Raw genomic sequence first — 19,473 nt, forward strand, 5'->3', positions numbered from 1 at the left:
TGATGTACTGCCATATATATGTGAAGAATACACAATCATGCACGTGTGGAAGTGACAGACAATTGGTTAACTGGGACATACTGGGGGATGCAAAGTACAGGATGTGTCACACACATTGCTGCCCTGAAAGGCATACATTGATATCAGGTTGTGGAAAGTGGCATTATACTTGGAACAGTGGCATGTGCAAGCATAATATGTGAGCCCCATTGTCTAATGGTACTGAGGTGCAGGTGTCAAGATGACCACTCATGGCTGTGTTAGTAGTTGTCATTATTAGCAGGACCACTCCACTAAGTACATTGGTCATCTACACAAAGTCTGTTGCTGTCCATCACCTTAGATGTAGCATTTGATACCAAGCACGATACAGCCACTCGCAGTGATGTCATGGTACAAGTGGCAACTGCTTGACCAAAACAATGAGCAAATGTCCTACTGTAATTATCAGGTTGTCCAGTGTCTGTCATTCCGGGATGACATGACTGAAAGAAGACAAGCCTTTGTCACAGATCACATGCATCCATGATTCAAGGCAGTGTGGATAATACCTAGGTCGCATTTACCCATATAGTGCCATTCCAAGGCAAATGTCCTAAACACATAAGAACACCCTGACACCTACAAGACAATTGCACTGGATGCTTATGCTAACCAGTGCTAGATGTGTGGCATTTGTAATCCATTTGCTCAATGCAGAACCTACAATGGGGAATACTGACATCTGTGCAGTGGGGAACACCTCGCTGAAGGCTCTGTAGTGCACAATATCACTACCACCATATAACTCAGATCCAGACATGTGGGCCATAACACTGGTATGGGCCACTCCAGGTGGTGGTGTCCACATATTCATAAAGGCTACTCACAAGTAAGGACCACTACTCCAACATAATTCATCACAGATGAGTCAGGTACAGGTGACAGTGGCAAAAGCTACATTCTAGGTTGTATCCTCATATACATCCACCACCATGTCCTCAGACTACCAACACACATCCATAAATGTGGTATGAAATATTATGGTACAACACCAAATAACCTTCGACTGGTGGACTGTACCTAGCCCTACATCAACTGTGCAAAGTACCCATGTACTGTGTATTATGCAATGCAATAATATCACTGTTTGTAACCAGGTCAGTTGTACACATACCAGGGTCACTCAGATGTTGTCAGCATTAGCACAGTTGACTGTTGCTGTACACCAGTAAACAACACCCTCATGGTTGGATATGACCTAGATGTACCTGCCCTGGATATGTACATCCCACACTGATACAACATAAATGAAAATACCATAGCTGTTGTTGTCCTTTGTACATACAGGTGGCTACATTCATTACACACATGCACATGGAAGATAGGGCCATGGCCGCTGAATGCTAACAGTACATAAGGTTTGATATCTATGTTGACAGAAGTAATATTCCCTCTCTACTGGTCACCCATGACACCTATCATATCATACAACAATCCATGTGGCATGTATGTTATTAGACATGTCCACCAAATGCAATACCTACAAACAGAGCCAAATAACAGGATTGTAGGACCTACACACATGGCCAGTATTGACAGACTCAGGGAAATACAGCTATGCTCTGTATGTTCCTGAGTAGTTACAGGTGAAATGTCCATGACATGTACAGCCATGTGTGACCCACAGTTCCTACATATACCCCATGTCAACAATTGCAAGCCATGCATGCTGTGTCCTGTCTGGACATTAACCTTATTACCACAATAGCCAGAACGTGCTGGGGTGAGATGTTTATAAGCCACAGACTTCACACATGCTTGAATAAGTGTAATGCCTAGCTCAAACAGAGCACATTGCTGGCACTCTTCCAGTAATGATGAGGTGTGTGTGGCAAATATAATGTGTGTGTGTGGTAAATATGATGTGCTCACTGTTGACCATTACAGTGCCCTGGCTTCACAGTGGAACTCTCAATTAACAGTTTGTGAGATCATGACATGGAATATTGCTGTGTGTTTGTGTCTTGCTGATATGTGCTGTTGGCATAAATGTATATTTAGCTACTCAGTGAAGTTGGTTGTGTGTCCTACCAGTACATGAATACAACATCCATTATGGTTTAATGCTCAGCTATGTTTCACACATGGTGTGGGGAAGGTGTGTAATGTATCCTCTTGACCTGCTAGTCCACTTACTGATGGAGACTGCATGTGTGTACATGTATTGATGTGTGTTTAGATTCTATGCTTGTTCAGTGTCTGATGTTTGAAGGTGACTGTTGTCTTAGTACATCATGCAGTTGCAATGCAGCCTCAACATTGCCAACTGTATATGGTGATATGCTCAAAGTACAGTAAGCTGTACTTTAGTTATGGACAGATGTTTGGACATAACTACTAAGTGGTGGGACTACTTTGCAGATGAATGATTACTGAGGACAGTTCACAGGTGTGTTACAACCATTCCTACAATAACCTGTGTAACTGCTAAGCTATGGTTTTGTTAATTGAAGGGGAAGACATACAACATAGAATGCAGTAAGGGTGACACTGAAGACAAACCTCTTGACACCTGTAACAGTAACACCTCCCCTGTGCATATATTATGCATATATCAACACAGTTGGCAAAGGAAAGAGTCAGTATGCTTTGTAGCATGTGCGATAGTGCTGTAACTCTGTAATACCTATCATGAGATAGGCAGGTGTTTTATTCACACACAGGCATGTGTGGGTGTGTGGGTGTCCATAAATGTCACGTATGGTGGGGAATACATCCCAAATGTTTTTCAATCTCCTGTACACTGTTGTAGACATCTGTACAGAGTGAAGTGTAGAAAGCAAGACATAGGCAGGGATTTGAATCTCACACATGTCAAGTGTATGTATGTGTGCGACATAGGTGTATATTTTTGTGAATGCCACAATGTGTGTGTGTGTGTGTGTGTGTGTGTGTGTGTGTGTGTGTGTGTGTGTGTGTGTGTGTGTGTGTGTGTATGGCTGTCTGGTCCCTGGAATGAGGGTGTATTTTACCATAGTGAAATGATAAGACCCCCCTCCCCCCATCCACTTATTGCAATCTAGTATCTCTGTTGATGTCCTCGATCTTAGGTCATTCTGACTACCTGTACATGTGGAATCTCTGTGGAGCATCTTGTAATTGTGTAGTACTATAATAATGATTTGCACATAGGCAGGGGTTCTCATTCCAACACTGGCAACTGTATGTATGTGTTTGTGTGTGTGTGTGTGTGTGTGTGTGTGTGTGTGTGTGTGTGTGTGTGTGTGTGTGTGTGTGTGTGTGTTACTGTGTCTGTGAATCCCTGAGTGTGTGGGTACGTTACTGTGTCTGTGAATGTGTGGGTGTGTATGTGTGTTTGCATCCTGTCATGAGAGCGGGTATTACTGCTTCCCAATGAGAAACCACTTTTTCTACTGGCCTTAACACTTGTCATCTGCTAAACCACTCTTTTACCTCCTCCCCACTTCAGGTAACTATACCTGTAATGTCATCCACTATGGATGTGACGGCTCTGGCTATAGTAGCTTACTACACAGCTATCATGCTCTTGGATCATTAGATCAGTAAACATGTTTGGAACTTGGGAGATTATAACTGTGATGTGGAAGCTACAAAGTGCATGCAGGTATTGTCATACAGACCTGTGAGTAGTCTACATTTACATATGGGACACTAACTGCAAACACTGACATCCCCAGGCACATGCAATTACACCTGAAAGAGGAAGGCAGAACATCAAGATCAACATGCAGTTACTGTTGTTGCACATGATACATACTGTCAAAGTACAAAATGCATTCAAAAACTGTAGTACATCGTATGTCTGCTTGCCTGTCAACACTACTCAACAATGGTAATCTACAATTGTCTTCCTAGTATGCTCACCCTGTGCATCAAGCCATATGAGCATGTCCCTGCACCGATGGTGTGGATGATAGGCATGTGGCATAGGCATCATCATATGCACAGGGTGACATTGCTCATCATAGGCCTAGGCTGCGCCACTGGATGACATCATGTTTGTGGGTTAGGGCCTTTGATCTCATTGGACATGTGCGGATGTTATGTGTAGGTGTTGAGGTGCCCTACATTTGTTTTTGATGTGTGTGTGTGTGTGTGTGTGTGTGTGTGTGTGTGTGTGTGTGTGTGTGTGTGTGTGTGTGTGTGTGTGTGTGTGTGTGTGTGTGTGTGTGTGTGTGTGTGTGTGTGTGTGTGTGTGTGTGTGTGTGTGTGTGTGCACACAGGTCTGGCATGTGGCTGGCCTACACAGGGGAATTATTGACAGCTGTAGACTGTACAGGGCAGATTTTACAGTTCACAGTGTCCGGCCACAGCCAGGTGACCTGCGCCTGCCAGGGATTGCACGGCCACTACCAGGCAGAGGTCCAGATTGAGTACTGTCTGATGATACATGTCCACTGGAACCGCATCCCTTTTGGGGCCATCCAGGACCATGTGCACATGGCCTGCTGTGGCCTGGTGTGGACAGCGCAGCACCAGCTGCACTGCTGCTGCTCCCGCCAATATGGGAGCGGGCATGTGAAATAGCATGTTCACGTAGACCTTCAACAGGTGATGTAGCTGACCTATGTCCATGTGCCCGACGCCTCAATCCCACCAAATGGTCCAGTAAAGACATTCCACACTCGAGGATTGACATGCCATGGTCAAGGACACCCACCATGTCACCCAATTGTCTATCCAAAACATCTGCAAGATGATGGTGAGCATTTGCAATTCCCTGGATGTTGTCAGTTAAAGAATGGACAGCAGCCCTCTGAAGCCTCAGACCTTCTCTGTTGTGCCATTCACACATGCCTGTGCCTCCATTACAGCCTGAAACATGTGTCTGATGACAACAGCTGATGTGCTATGTCTTGCAGGGGCATGTCGGCCAGAAGTCCTCCTACGAGCAGCCCTTGGCACATGCCTGTGTGGGACATCACCAGTCAGTTGGCTGGGATCATGGTGTGCAGGCACAGCACCCATAGTCTCCACACTTTCCTGTTCCATGCTACCACCCGCCAACTGTCCTTCCACTATGGCCACTGGTGATGGGGTATGTGTAGGCATGAGAACTGTGTGCGAGGATGAGGGGGATACAGGTGGAGTGACAACCAATGGCACAGATTCAGCCCCTGAAATCCCTGCCTGTGCCTTAATCATATTTTCATCATCACTGCTAGAGTCTGTGGGGACACTAACATCAGGTGGACTGCAGGAGGGCAATGCACCTACATCAACACCTGTGAGGGGCAGACAAGAACTGTACATTACAAGTTATACAGCACAGACACACAGACAGACACAGACACAGAGACACATGATATGGCACCCAGCGGCATGCAACATGCATGTGATATGGCAGAAGGCATTCAGCTTAGACAATCTTAGTGGTAGTTATCATACATCCCTGAGCTGCACACAACAGCATGCATGTGTTTTAGCAGAAGGCATGCACCTTACACAATTATAGTAGTAGTTAGCATACATCCCTTTGTTGCACCATTTGTGTTAGTAGGTTATGCCTCAAACCTGCAACACAATGCATGCACTATGCATCGTTGCACCGCACTGCAATGTTTTGTGCAACATACCCCACATTTTAGCAGACCATTGCTGACCTGTGTACATCTGCCACTGATGCTTTGTGCTGGCTACTGCCCCTATGTGTGAGGAGGACATGAGCAGAAGGGTATGTTGAGTGAGTTTGCTTGAGCCCTAGCTTGCATATCTCCCCCAAAAGCAGTGCATGTCTGTTCAACATAATTCTGCTTACCCCTGAGCTGAGTCTACAGACAATGTCATGTGGCTGTAAACACATGTTTGACATGGCTGTCCCTACTTTGCAATGGTGCCACAGGCCAGCACAGGTTAACAGTACAGCAGCCTGATGTGTGGCATATGACCTTGCCAATCACATGTAGTATGACATGTCTTCTGCTGACGTGTTAAATGACATGCATACATATTTAACACAATGGTGTCCTTTCAAATATACAGTGAGGTAATGGTGTCCCAATGCAGGGACGTGTTATACTAGCATGGATCTTCAGCTGACATAATATTGTCAGTCCGCCCTACAGATATACAGTGACATACTGCACATTGAGCTGATGTGCATAGCCATTGCAGGGCATCTTGTGGCTTCACTATTGCTATACAGTGTGAGTTACAGACACAGTTCATAGCCATGACTGTGTTCAGCTACAATACATATCTAATGTGGAGTGTGACCCACATCACTGAGGTTTATACACACTAAACCCTAATGTGGAATGTGTGACACAGGTCACTGAAGGGTATACAGTTGACACCCCTGCACATCTGCAAACATATTGCTGATGCCTGGCAACTATGCCCAGACATGGCTAACTTAGCAGTACTCCATATCCCACATGCCATCTGTGTACCTCACACACATGAGGAGCAAGCATGACAGTGATGTCTGACACCAGCAAGGTGGATGTACTGTATCTGTGGCCTGATGTGGTTGTATGTGTATGTTGTGCAACACATGTATGTATTTGGATACTGTATAGGTGAAAGCTTTCATGTCGTGACACACTCAAGATGTTCAGGACATGTTATGTGGTGGTTTGTTGTCATGGCTACACAAGCTGTGCACAGGCCTGTATGATGTTTAGTGTGTCACATCTGCAATATCACCATTACACAAAGGCCATAGTTGTATTGTGTCAAGCCAATGTACAACAGAGTGCACACACATGTACATCCCTTCTACTGTGTGTGTTGCTTTGTGTCTCTGACCATCCTCCATGGCCATGTGTAAACATGTTTTGTCCAGTGGTTGTGACAGGCATCTATTTCACATAACAGTGTTGTCCCATATGACATACACCCGTAGATGTCATATGCTCCACTGAGGACAGGGTTATGCAGACAAAGGGTGGTATGTTTGGGATGTGAGATATCATGTTTTGCAGGATAGTTAACCAGTGTTGCATAAGCTCACAAAATGTCATGGACATGTCAGATAGCACATGACATTGTGTGACATTCATAGCAAGGGTATAATCCACAAGGGTGAATCCTGTGGGCTGCTCATACTCCAGCTCCAAAACATTTAGAGTGTGTGCACACATATGCTCTCTGTATAGTACTGTTTGTATTTCCCACATGTGTAATGCTAATATGTAGTACATGTCCCTACAGTGAACCACACTTCCACCATTGTATTTACAGCTGTCCACACATCTGGCAATGACAGTTTGCAAGATTTAGTGTAGGTGTTTCATATAGTCTTCAATTATTCCACATGGGTAATCTCTGTGATGCACTGCAGGTCTGACCTGTATATATTAACAGGACCACCATACATTATGTGTACATGTGTTAAATGGCCACATGGCAGATAGCATGCAATTAATATGATCTGTGTATTATCAAGTCTGATAAATAACAATCTCACCTGCAACAGGCTGCCATCGCAGCAAAACACCAGAGGTACCTAAATAGGAGTGTCACAGCAGTAAGATCATTAACCACACCTGTGTGATAGCTACAGGGTGCAATGTGCATGTTAGCACATAAGCCAGTACAATAGACTACACTACGGAGTATGCACATCTGTGCATACATAGAGTAGCAAACTATAGTATATGGCATGGGTGCATACGTGCCTTGCATATGATGTTACATTAAATATTGTACAGTAACACATGTAACTATATGAAATATAGTTGTGTTATATGTGCAGTAGTGACTTACCAGGCAACTCCTGGCTCAGTGGCAAAGTTTGTGGATGGAGTTCTGCAGGTGGCCCCAGGTTGGCCAGTAGCTCCTCGGTGCATTTGAGTGGGGGCTGGGTGAGTGGCCCCCACCTGTTGCAGCTAGTTCCTTGGCAATGACATTTGCACACTGTTTTGTCCATCTAATGAGGTCAGTGCAGTGTCGGCGCACCTACTGATAGGTGCGATTGTGGCCGCCATCGTTTACCCTCTTGCGAAGTTCCTCCCACTGGGCATCCCGCTGCTGTGCATCCTGCGGCACATGGCTGAAGAGTGTTTCATGGTTGTCAAGGAGGTATGGAATGAGGACCTCATCCTCCAAGTGGGTTTATGGTGGCAGCCTGGCACACGACATACCTGGAAGACATAATGATGGAGACAGGTCACAGTAACTCACAGAAAAGTACAGAAGTACAGCTAAACATACATGAGTATCACATTTATTATGATTACAAATATGTCTTTGCAAATCTGCATGACACTAACACCATTGACATGTTTAACTCACACGCATTTGACACTTACTTGTGATTTGATGTTATCACCATATATGTGTGTGTGTCAAGCGATGACATTGCTCATACTCGATGTGGATGTTGTTTTGATGTGGGCATGTCTGTTTGCCTGTACTGGTGTCTTTAACTATCAGCACATCCCTGGATGTGTTCACATTAATGCAAGAGACCTTAATGCTGTGTATATGTAACATGAATAGTCATACACACATGACCCTGCAGACTTGTTCATGGAAAGATTTACATGTATGTGTTTTGCCATATATATCTACATGACACTGTACAGCTGTATAGCATCCTGCCATGTATTACCTGTGTTGCACATGTGAAACACATGGGACAATGGCTAGCTTGATGGTATTTGCAGGGTTGGATAACAACTATAGCATGTCTGGTCATAGTGAAATAGTAGGCTATATGCCCTGGGCCATTTATGAGACTAGGCTGAAAGGTTACCAAGCTGTAGCCAACAGACAGGTAATTTTCAGTGGCCAGTTCAAGCAGTGGCACAGAACTGATCCACAGGGTTAATGATATATTTGCCATGCGGTCATCACACCATGTCTCATAGAGAGGCAATGTGCAGCTTTGCTGGACAGGGATGCATAGTATGGCAGGAGTATGTAAAGTTTATGGGACAGGGATCTGAAAGAAGAAAGGAGGATGTCCATGAAGTATGTATTTATTTGGAATCAGGATGTGTAAGTGTAGCATGTACAACATCTCTGGGTTGGACATGGCTTTATTCAGGGTAGGCATCATGCTACATAGTGGAGCAAGGGTTTGGGAAGGCCGGTGTAGGCCATCTGAACATGGCCAATAACCCTTAAAGGAAATATGTAATCTATTATGGGTCCCTTGAGTGTGGAGTATGGCTGAACAATGATCTCTACATTCATGGATGGCACCCTGTCATGATTAGGGGTGCCACTTACGACTACCTGACTGGTGTGGTGAAGTGACTATCAAAAGAAAGACATCTGTCCAGCTGCATCCCATACACACACAGTTTCCATTATGTTGACCACTGCCTAGATGGTAGTTCATGGGTACAGCATTTTTAACATAGGGGATGACAATGCAATACGTAGCTGTGAGATTGTGGCCATACATCACACACCACACATCTGACCAGCAAAGGCCCTTCTATATGTTGCCCGCAGCACTCATTGAGTCAACTATTGCTCCTAGTTTATAGTCATTTGCAAACTTCAATAGGCAAATGCCTTCTGTGTTAGTCTGTGTGGTATAGATAACAAAGAGGGGATGTACCAAGAATGAAACCTGTATTACTGTAGCTGGCACAGGTTTGATGTGCATGTATTAGTCAGACAACTTCTGTAGTGTTGGTTCTGCCAGCAGTCCAGTTGCCAACCAATCCTGTGACGTAGGAATATACACCTAGTTTACTGAGTGTGGCTGGAACACAGTATGGGTGATGGTGTCCTAAGGCCTGGCAAGGTCATGATATGCTGTGTGAATCAACCTTACTGTCATCTACATCTGTTCTGACTACATCAAATAAGTTGATCAAAGTTCATGGCCTTACAGACCAGACTCAGCAGGGTAGTAGTGCACTATTTCCCATTATCAGTGGTGTCTCCCCCTTTGTGGGGTGTGATAACTGTTGCTGTGAACCATTCAGTGTGTACATAACCTGACATGAAGTCATGATTGAACATTATGTGTATATGGAGAGCAAATTGTTCTGACATTTGTGTAAAATACACCCTGGGATGTTGACAGGTCCCATGTAAGCTGTATGTGTGGCTTTAGAGAGTGCAGCTTGCATGCGCATAGTTGTTATTACAGGGGCTCTGTAGTGTACATGGATATATATATATATATATATATATATATATATATATATATATATATATATATATATATATATATATATATATATATATATATATGTGTGTGTGTGTGTGTGTGTGTGTACCTGTTGGGGGGAGGTGACAGTGGGTTTATGTTATTCAAGACCCTATCTGGATGAACAAGTGCTATTTCTGTAGGTGTAGTACTTCTCATGCCATACTGCTGTGAAGCACAGCAGGTCTTGTTGTTGCCATTACGATTCTTGACACAGCTGTAGAATGCTCTGTGGTTGGTCTCATAATATGTGGCTGATTAGTTTCACAGTAGCTTTGTGTTTTATATAGTGTATCTGCATCTTACTGAGGCTGACCAGAGATCACCTCCACTCATGTGTGTTCACTCTTGCAACAGTTACTACCTTCTGTGGTACAGTTTAAGGCAGGGTACCAACAGTTTGCCTTCCTGTTTGTGTTTGGTTGAATCTTGGTTCTGTTTCAATGGCACAATCACTGCACTTATGTGAGTGCTTAAAGTGTATCTGTGTAGGATTCAGCATTTGCACATGCATTGTCCATCTGCATGGGTGCCATGACAGTCACCTCTTTGCTCTTAAGAAACATAACATTGGCTTTGGAGACTGACTATGTGTAGCATACTGTTAGCCCTGTTTGTGTGACTGTGGTGATCCAGATCATCGGGGTTAATGAAATCCAACATGCATTGAGCACAGGTGTAGGTACATGAGGATACTTCCCAATTCATAATGGGATAGTTGAGAGTAGCCATTATTATGGTTTACTGTCTCAAACCTAATATTCCCCAGTACAGCACAATATGACAGTTGGGAATTCTGAGGCATGGTGGGTGATCTGTCGCAAGGTGCAATTTGGACTCCACTTTGGCACAAAGGTAGTTGCTCAGCATAATGCATCTGAAGTTATGCAAGTACAACTAGTGTGGGGGTGTACATATCCTTCAGGAATATGGACACACCTGTGGCCTGTGTGTTCCAATAAAGGATAATGGCCAAAAGGTGAGGTATGTGTTATAATATGGTCATGCAGGGGTGCTCTCCAGAGCGTTGAATCATATCCCAGTCACTGCACAGATATGTTCTCCATGTTAAGGATTGACATAAGTGAGTCCATATTGAGTTTCTGAAATGTATCGAGTAGCGAGACACGCAGTTTATTGCTTGGCTGTCCCTGTTACAGCAGTGGACTTTCACTTGAACTTTGCATGATGAAGGCACCATAGGGAAAGCATGAACCCTAGCCAGTATCCAGATTCCCAGGGGTGACAGGTGCAGGCACTTTCTGGCAAAGCATCCTGGTCTGTCAACCATGTTATCCCAGGCAGAGAGATACTGGATACCCTTTGAATTACACCAGTACATTAGGCAATTGTAAAATACAATCCTTTTGTCCCTGTACTGCAGTATCATTTTGGCCAATGGCAGAATGCTACACAGGCCTTGGGACATACCTGCATGGGCTACAAGACCTGACAGTTCCTACATGTGTGTTTCCATGCAGTCCAGGCTACTGCATCACAGGTCCTGCACAACAACATGGAATATACCAGAGCCATGTGTATAGTTCAAAAGGTGGTCTGAGTATATGGGTATGTGGCTAATCATGGCAGACAGGCAGCTGACAGTATGTTTGCCCTCATATAGCTTGGTGTGTAACATAGTGCTAGAGTTTGCATTCACAAATGAGTACTGTTGGGCATGTTTCTGGCCATGTGTTCTGAGGTGTGGCACAATTTGGCAAACTATGTCATACAGTTTGTGTATTTTGATGCCTGTCTATTCCAGCTTGGGAGGTCTCTTGCTTGGCCAGATACTTAAAAGCATCTGTGAATGTGTGTGATTTCTGGTGGTATATGTGGGTGTCCTTACTGTGTTCTAGTAAGGGTATGTGTTGGTTGTTGTGATGACATGCATGTGTTAACCTACACCTCATGACTGTCCAGTCCAGGCATGGCTCTAGACTGGACTGCCTTCCAGCTTATCTCTGTAGCTGCATCCCAGACAATGTGTGGGGTGTGGTGTTAGGTGGGTTTGGCAGTGTACATTGCATAGAGATTACATTCCCCCAGGATAGCCACATACACAAAGCTGACATTAGTAAACACCAGTAGCTGATGAAGTGCAGTGGATTAGCAAGGAGGAAGTAGGGATAGCTATGAAGAGGATGAAGAACAGAAAGGCTGTTGGTCCAGATGACATACCTGTGGAATCATGGAGGTGTTTAGGTGAAATGGCAGTGGAGTTTTTAACTAGATTGTTTAATGAAATCTTGGAAAGTGAGAGGATGCCTGAGGAATGGAGAAAAAAGTGTTTTGCTACCGATTTTTAAGAATAAGGGTGATGTGCAGAGCTGTAGTAACTACAGAGGGATTAAACTAATCAGTCACAGCATGAAGTAATGGGAAAGAGTAGTCGAAGGTAGGTTAAGAAGAGATGTGATGATTAGTGATCAGCAGTATGGTTTCATGCCAGGAAAGAGCACTACAGATGCAATGTTTGCTCTGAGAGTGTTTATGGAGAAGTACAGAGACGGTCAGAAGAAGTTGCATTGTGTGTTTGTGGATTTAGAGAAAGCATATGACAGAGTGCCTAGAGAGGAGTTGTGGTATTGTATGAGAAAGGCGGGAGTGTCAGAGAAGTATGTAAGAGTCGCACAGGATATGTACGAGGTTAGTGTGACAGTGGTGAGGTCTGCAGTGAGTGTGACGGATGTGTTTAAGGTGGAGGTGGGATTACATCAAGGATCAGCTCTGAGCCATTTCTTATTTGCAATGGTGATGGACAGGTTGACAGACGAGATCAGACAGGAGTTCCCATGGACTATGATGTTTACAGATGACATTGTGATCTGTAGTGAGAGTAGGGAACAGGTGGAGGAGACCCTGAAGAGGTGGAGATATGCTCCAGAGAGAAGAGGAATGAAGGTCAGCAGGACTAAGACAGAATATATGTTTGTGAATGAAAGGGAGGATAGAGGAATGGTGAGGATGCAGGGAGTAGAGGTGGCGAAGGTGGATGAGTTTAAGTACTTGGGAACAACAGTTCAGAGTAATGGTGAGTGTGGAAGAGAGGTGAAGAAGAGAGTACAGGCAGGATGGAGAGGGTGGAGAAGAGTGTCAGGAATGATTTGTGACAGACGAGTATCAGTAAGATTGAAAGGGTAGGTCTACAAGAGGGTAGTGAGAGCAGCTATGTTATATGGGTTGGTGACAGTGGCATTGACAAAAAGGCAGGAGTCAGAGCTTGATGTGGCAGAGTTGAAGACGTTAAGATTTGCACTGGGTGTGACGCGGATGGACAGGATTAGGAATAAGTATATTAGAGGGTCAGCCCAGGTTGAAAGGTTTGGAGACATAGCCAGAGAGGCAAGATTACATTGGTTTGGACATGTGCTGAGGAGGGATGCAGAGTATATTGGGAAAATTATGCTAAGGATGAAGCTGCCATCTAACAGGAAAAGAGGAAGGCCTAATACAAGGTTTATGGATGTGGTGAGAGAGGAATGCAGGTGGTTGGTGTGACAGAGCAAGATGCAGAGGACACGAAGAAATGGAAACAGTTGATCTGCTGTGGCGACCCCTAACAGGAGCAGCCAAAAGAAGAAGAAGAAGAAGATTAGCTGATTAGTGGACAAGCCTGTATGACAACACTGGCTATTACAGAAACATAGTAGCTATCTTTAGCAGCAATCCTCATCCGAGGAGCACATCACATCCTGATAGCTGATTACAGATGATGCAAGTGTCAACAGTTATGTATCCTTTTCTAGGTATATACTCACATATCCACCAGAACCATGAGTTCTGTTGGGCACGGACACCCACTCCCCAAACAGAGTCAAGTATCAATAGACTCTGCTGCCACTATCAACATGATCAGGATATAATCAGATAGTCTAAGCCATCACCTATGAAGCAGCTATTACACATGGGCAGCAGTCTCCTACATCTTACACTCCAACTGCAGATGTTACACTGGAGTTAAAGATGATATGCAACTTGTTTCATTACCAGTACTGTGTACAACCTTACATACAGTACTTGCAAATGGCTGTTAGGTTGGCAATGAGAGGTTAGGCTACACAATCCTGAAAGTTCAACCAGTGTGTCTCTACTCTCAATATCCACTCTATGTAGGTGTGCGCATATCCATTTGGCCCAGCCCTGTAACAAGGGTTACTACACATTTGCATAACATGTACAGATGCACAGCTGTTATTGCTTGCAAACAATACTAGAGAAGTGGATATTACATGTCTTATGTGCATGGATAGTTACCTAGGTCTTCCAATTTTCTTTGCTATCATGCTGCTAAACTGTCAGAGGAATACAATTCATATGTATCCTGTTACTGAGTATTGTAATTGCCAATAGACATAACTAATGTTTGCATAACATAACAGAAATGCTATGTAAAATGGAATACAGATATGCCTAGAATACTGTACATTACACAGTTATTGGCACAATATCCCACAATGCAAATCATATTTGCAAAGTAAGCCCACCTTTGACATGTTCATCTCACTAACACACCCATACATATGTCTACAGTTACAGTATATAAACATATACTATCCCCTGTTATAGCACATACTTGTTGGACCAATGCTGACACTGACAGTGGCTGGAAAAGAATTGTTGAATTCCAAGCCCATATATATGATCCCTTGTGGTGTATGAGGAGTTTGCCTTGTGACCTACATCAGTACGCACATAGAATACTGCAAGCATTACTACTGCTCAACTATACATCACTACAAGATAGCTATTTCCACTATATGCATTGATTACACTGTAATTATTACAGAACAGGTACTACATACACAGACATGCTAAATTTTATACATACCTTCTTGGTAATTGGAGGTGTTATTGACTGGTATTTTAGTCTTTTTCGGTTTGTGTTTCAATCTTCTGTTGGGTATTTTGTACTGTTCTGCAGGTATATACAGATGGTTTGAATGTGTGACAAGGCATCCTTTTATAGTTAGAGATCAGTAACATGTGCTATCCTGATGAGCAGTTGGTGTTCCAAAGTAGTTAATTACATGCACATCAGCTGTGCAGCTACTCCATTAGCCAATACCATGGCAACAGTGGAGTATAATTGAGTACTCCACTTGGGTGTTGTCCCTTTGCCTTACTTGTGAGGAAGACAGCCTGGAAGTGTTGTTTGAAATCTATAGCAATAGCTGTATGGAGACAAACACAAATATATTGTGTGTAATGCCTATGAGATTTAGTCTAAATGTGAGTACTGCTGTTATATTTCTGAACATTGCTACTTGTGCAGGGTTTGTCTGTATCTAATACATCTGCATGTTTCAGTCTGGCCAGGATGTTTGACCAGCTCAAGGCTGTATGGCTATGCATATAATGTTAGGGGGTTTACAATGTACTCACTAGACATCTTTAGTTTGGTGAAAATGTGTATCATAGTGTGCTGATAATCAGTAATTGGCAACACTTCCTGGTGTAATAACTTTTCAACCCTCTGAAACAGGATTAGTTCAAACAAACCCTGTAACATCAGCAGCTGTTCCATTGTATAACAGCACCTATTGCACATAGGGCCATGTTAGTGTGTTTCTGTCCAGGTATGTCAAGGTGTCAGCAGATGTCGTACAGTGGGTGAAGAATTGATTATGGTATGACAGTATGTATTGTTGTAATTAGTTTGGGTGTGGGGGAGATGGTGGTGGGTGTACATAGCAGATGCAGGTGTATAGGAACTGCTTTTATACATATTCTATATATGTGTGTGGGGGTTCTTTCCCTATGTGGACACCTATCCCTTAATGGACTAATACTATGGTAATTGCAAGCTGATTCATTAAGGCACTGTAAACTGCTTCCTGTATAGCATGCAGGTAATGTTAGTCCTTGAATCCTTTTGGCAATACATTGAAATGTAATAAAGTTTTGCTAAATGAAATATGTCTGTGTATTTCTATCATGGATATTTGCAGTCATTGTAGTTGTGTTGGTGACTAACCCTATTTGGCTCATGTTCATAGAACATATTTGCAATAGTGTATTGGCATATACTCTTCATATGTTATGTTCATATTGTTTGGGGGTGGCAGAATGTGTAATTGCTATGGTCCATGTTATACTCAGATGTGAACACTTCAGATGCTGTATACACATGTATGTTTGTATATATATATATATATATATATATATATATATATATATATATATATATATATATATATATATATATATATATATTTGTTTATAGATATAGATATATAATATATATTATTGCATACATTTATATGTACCTCCATAGATGTGTAGATGTTTTTAACCTATCTATATATCTACATATATGTATATCTCTATATATCGACATGTATCTATGTATCTCTCTCTTTCTCTCTGTATATATATATATATATATATATATATATATATATATATATGTACATCTGTATATATATATATATATATATATATATATATATATATATATATATATATATGTATCTATATAGCATACACCTTTCATTGGGTACATGGTGGTTTGTCCTATTGCCACACAATTCTCCCTTTTGTATTTTAACCTGTCTGAATACACAACTGGCATAGATACATCTCAGGTAGCTAAGTGGTAGGTTACTCTGAGGATGGTGTACATGGTTGTGGATTCTAATCCTGGAAGTGGTTATTATTTTACCTCTCAGAGCAGGCACTGTTAGGGAAAGTGTGATTAACTCACATTTAAGCAGTTGTAAGCAAGTTTGCCTGTAGTCTGAGTGACAATAAGCAAAGGTTACACCTATGAAGTGCTTATCTGTTTAACCATGTTTAAGCGCTGCTTACCATCGCGCAAAACCACTTACAACTGTTTAAAAGTGCCTTAATCAACCTGCAGCCAACAGACCTTATTCTGGCCATCAAAATAAATTAACAGCCCTTGAACCCAGGACCATGAACACCATAGTCACTGACTTTACCACTAAGGCATCTGAGATATGTACAAATGTTATGGTGTTTAGAATATACATTTTACTATGGGCATTCATCACTACTGAAATCAAATGTGACAGTCAGTTGGTGTACATATGTATGATACATGTTAATGTTCATATGTTTGTGGAATTAAGTGTACAATGTGACCTGACAGGGTGTATTAGGGATGAGAATGGTTCTTGTTTTGTGTCCTTTTTTTATTGTCTCCATACTCCATGTATACACCTCCAGTTCACTTATTGAACATCCAACCCAGGCTCTCCTTGATGCATAATTTCATTACCCATCATTCCTCCCCCACCCCAAACTCCACATACACAACAAACATCCCTTCTATGGTGAATTAAGTTAATATTAATAGTTATAATACCAGAGCTACATGTGTTTTGTGTACACTTCAATTCCTTTGGATTGCTTCTGTGTCACGAAGTGTGTTCATAGATGTGTATATATATATATATATATATATATATATATATATATATATATATATATATAGCTATAGATGTAACTATATATATATATATATATATATATTTACATCTATGTGCAGACATCACTGACATGTATATATATATATATATATATATATATATATATATATATATATATATATATAGAACTAATTTTTAACAGTTATACATATGTAGACTTGTATATGTTGATTCACAAACTACAGTTGTACACTAAGTGACTGTCCCATTTGTGGGCAGTACTGTGGAATGCCTATAGTAAAAGGTGTAGTCTAAAAACCATGAAAGCTGTATACAGCTCAAGTGGCTTAGTGGTAAGTCCCATGACTATGGTGTGCATGGTCCAGTGTTCAAGACCTGCGATGCTTTAAAAATGTTTTTTTACTCCAGAATAAGGCTCATTTAAGCAGTTGTAAGCATGTTTAAAAGTGTTTGTGTGACATTAAAGCAGCAGTTAAACACAGTTAAACAAAATTTAAAAACTTATAACCTGTGCACGCAAACATGGCCCCATCTGCTAACTACTCAGGATATATATAATTCAGTGAAGTAACATCTCACTATGTGCTTACATAACATTACAATCTCTGTTGACTTTACTCTCTGGCACACATGGGTGTTTCAAATGTTTATTATACTGAAGATTACTACCTAAATATGCAAGCTGTGGTTAAGGTATACTTTTTAACGTGAAAAACATCTCTGACTTTGTTGGGATTTGAACCACGAATGCACAGATACTATGCAAATGATGTAGCCATTACGCTATTGACATTAACATTGCTGATGCCTATTTCTTATTTTGATGATTTCTATGTGTAAGCTAGGCTAAGCAAAGGGCGGAGGCGCCTATACCCACTGAGCTTCACTTACTCTTGAAACAAAAACAAAACAAATTAAATGAGAGACTATTAATTAAATTCCTAACTACATTAGGCATAGCCCCCACTGACGCACTTCAAGAGAAACCTTGATGTGTGAATGGGTAACAGAATATACACCACTGGGATCATGTGTCCCAGAACCATACAGCCAGGGGGAGGGGGAGCCCCTAAAGTTTTATAGCTGCAAGACCTGTTGGGGAAATTGAATGTTGTTGATTTTTCACGTTAACATGCCCTTTTTAGATCACTAAGTGCCCCTATCACCCTCCATCACCCCAGTCTTCAACAGCTTCTGGCAACTCTGCCTGGAATCACTTCATTGGCTATGCTTGACAGAGTCTCAGTTACTTCATCAATGGTGCAGAGAAAGCCAACACACTGTAGCTATGCTTCTAAATGCCCTTGGGCAGATAGCCTACTACCTATCTGTGAACCTCTAAAGTGCAGGCCATCACAGACATAATATGTGAATAAACAGAGCTTTCAGATCACAATATACAGTGAGAAATCACCATGTAGTCATAAAACAGTTAAGTACAGCAAGAAAATACAGAACACTGATACTTAATCACTCCAAAAGCCTATCTTGGAAGCTAGAAGACTTGTATCAGTTTAAAGCTTTCTATTGCTTACCAGTAGGTTACCTACAGGAAAGATGAGAAACAAGCACAGATGGGAAACATGCATGCAACAATGCCATACCGGCTTCCATGTGTCAGCCTTAGCCTTTGGAATACTGGCCAAGGCTATTGGCGCCCCCATGGTGCCTTTTTTAGGCAAGGCTCAAAGGTGAATCCCACCTCCGTAAACAGCACAATAGCAAAATCAATGAGGGTTATGCTACTCAATGCCAGGAGTTGTAATCACAAAATGCACGCACTCACAGCACTCCTCAGTATGGACAACGTCAACATCTGTGTAGTAACTGAAACCTATTTTAAGGCTCCTGAGAGCACACCAGCACTACCAGACTGCAACCCATACCAAAAGGCCTGGAATAGCTGCAGAAAAACAG

The sequence above is a fragment of the Protopterus annectens genome, chromosome 6.part0 (genome assembly GCF_019279795.1).
Source record: "Protopterus annectens isolate FY-2018-M chromosome 6.part0, PAN1.0, whole genome shotgun sequence".
Lineage (NCBI taxonomy): Eukaryota > Metazoa > Chordata > Ceratodontiformes > Protopteridae > Protopterus > Protopterus annectens.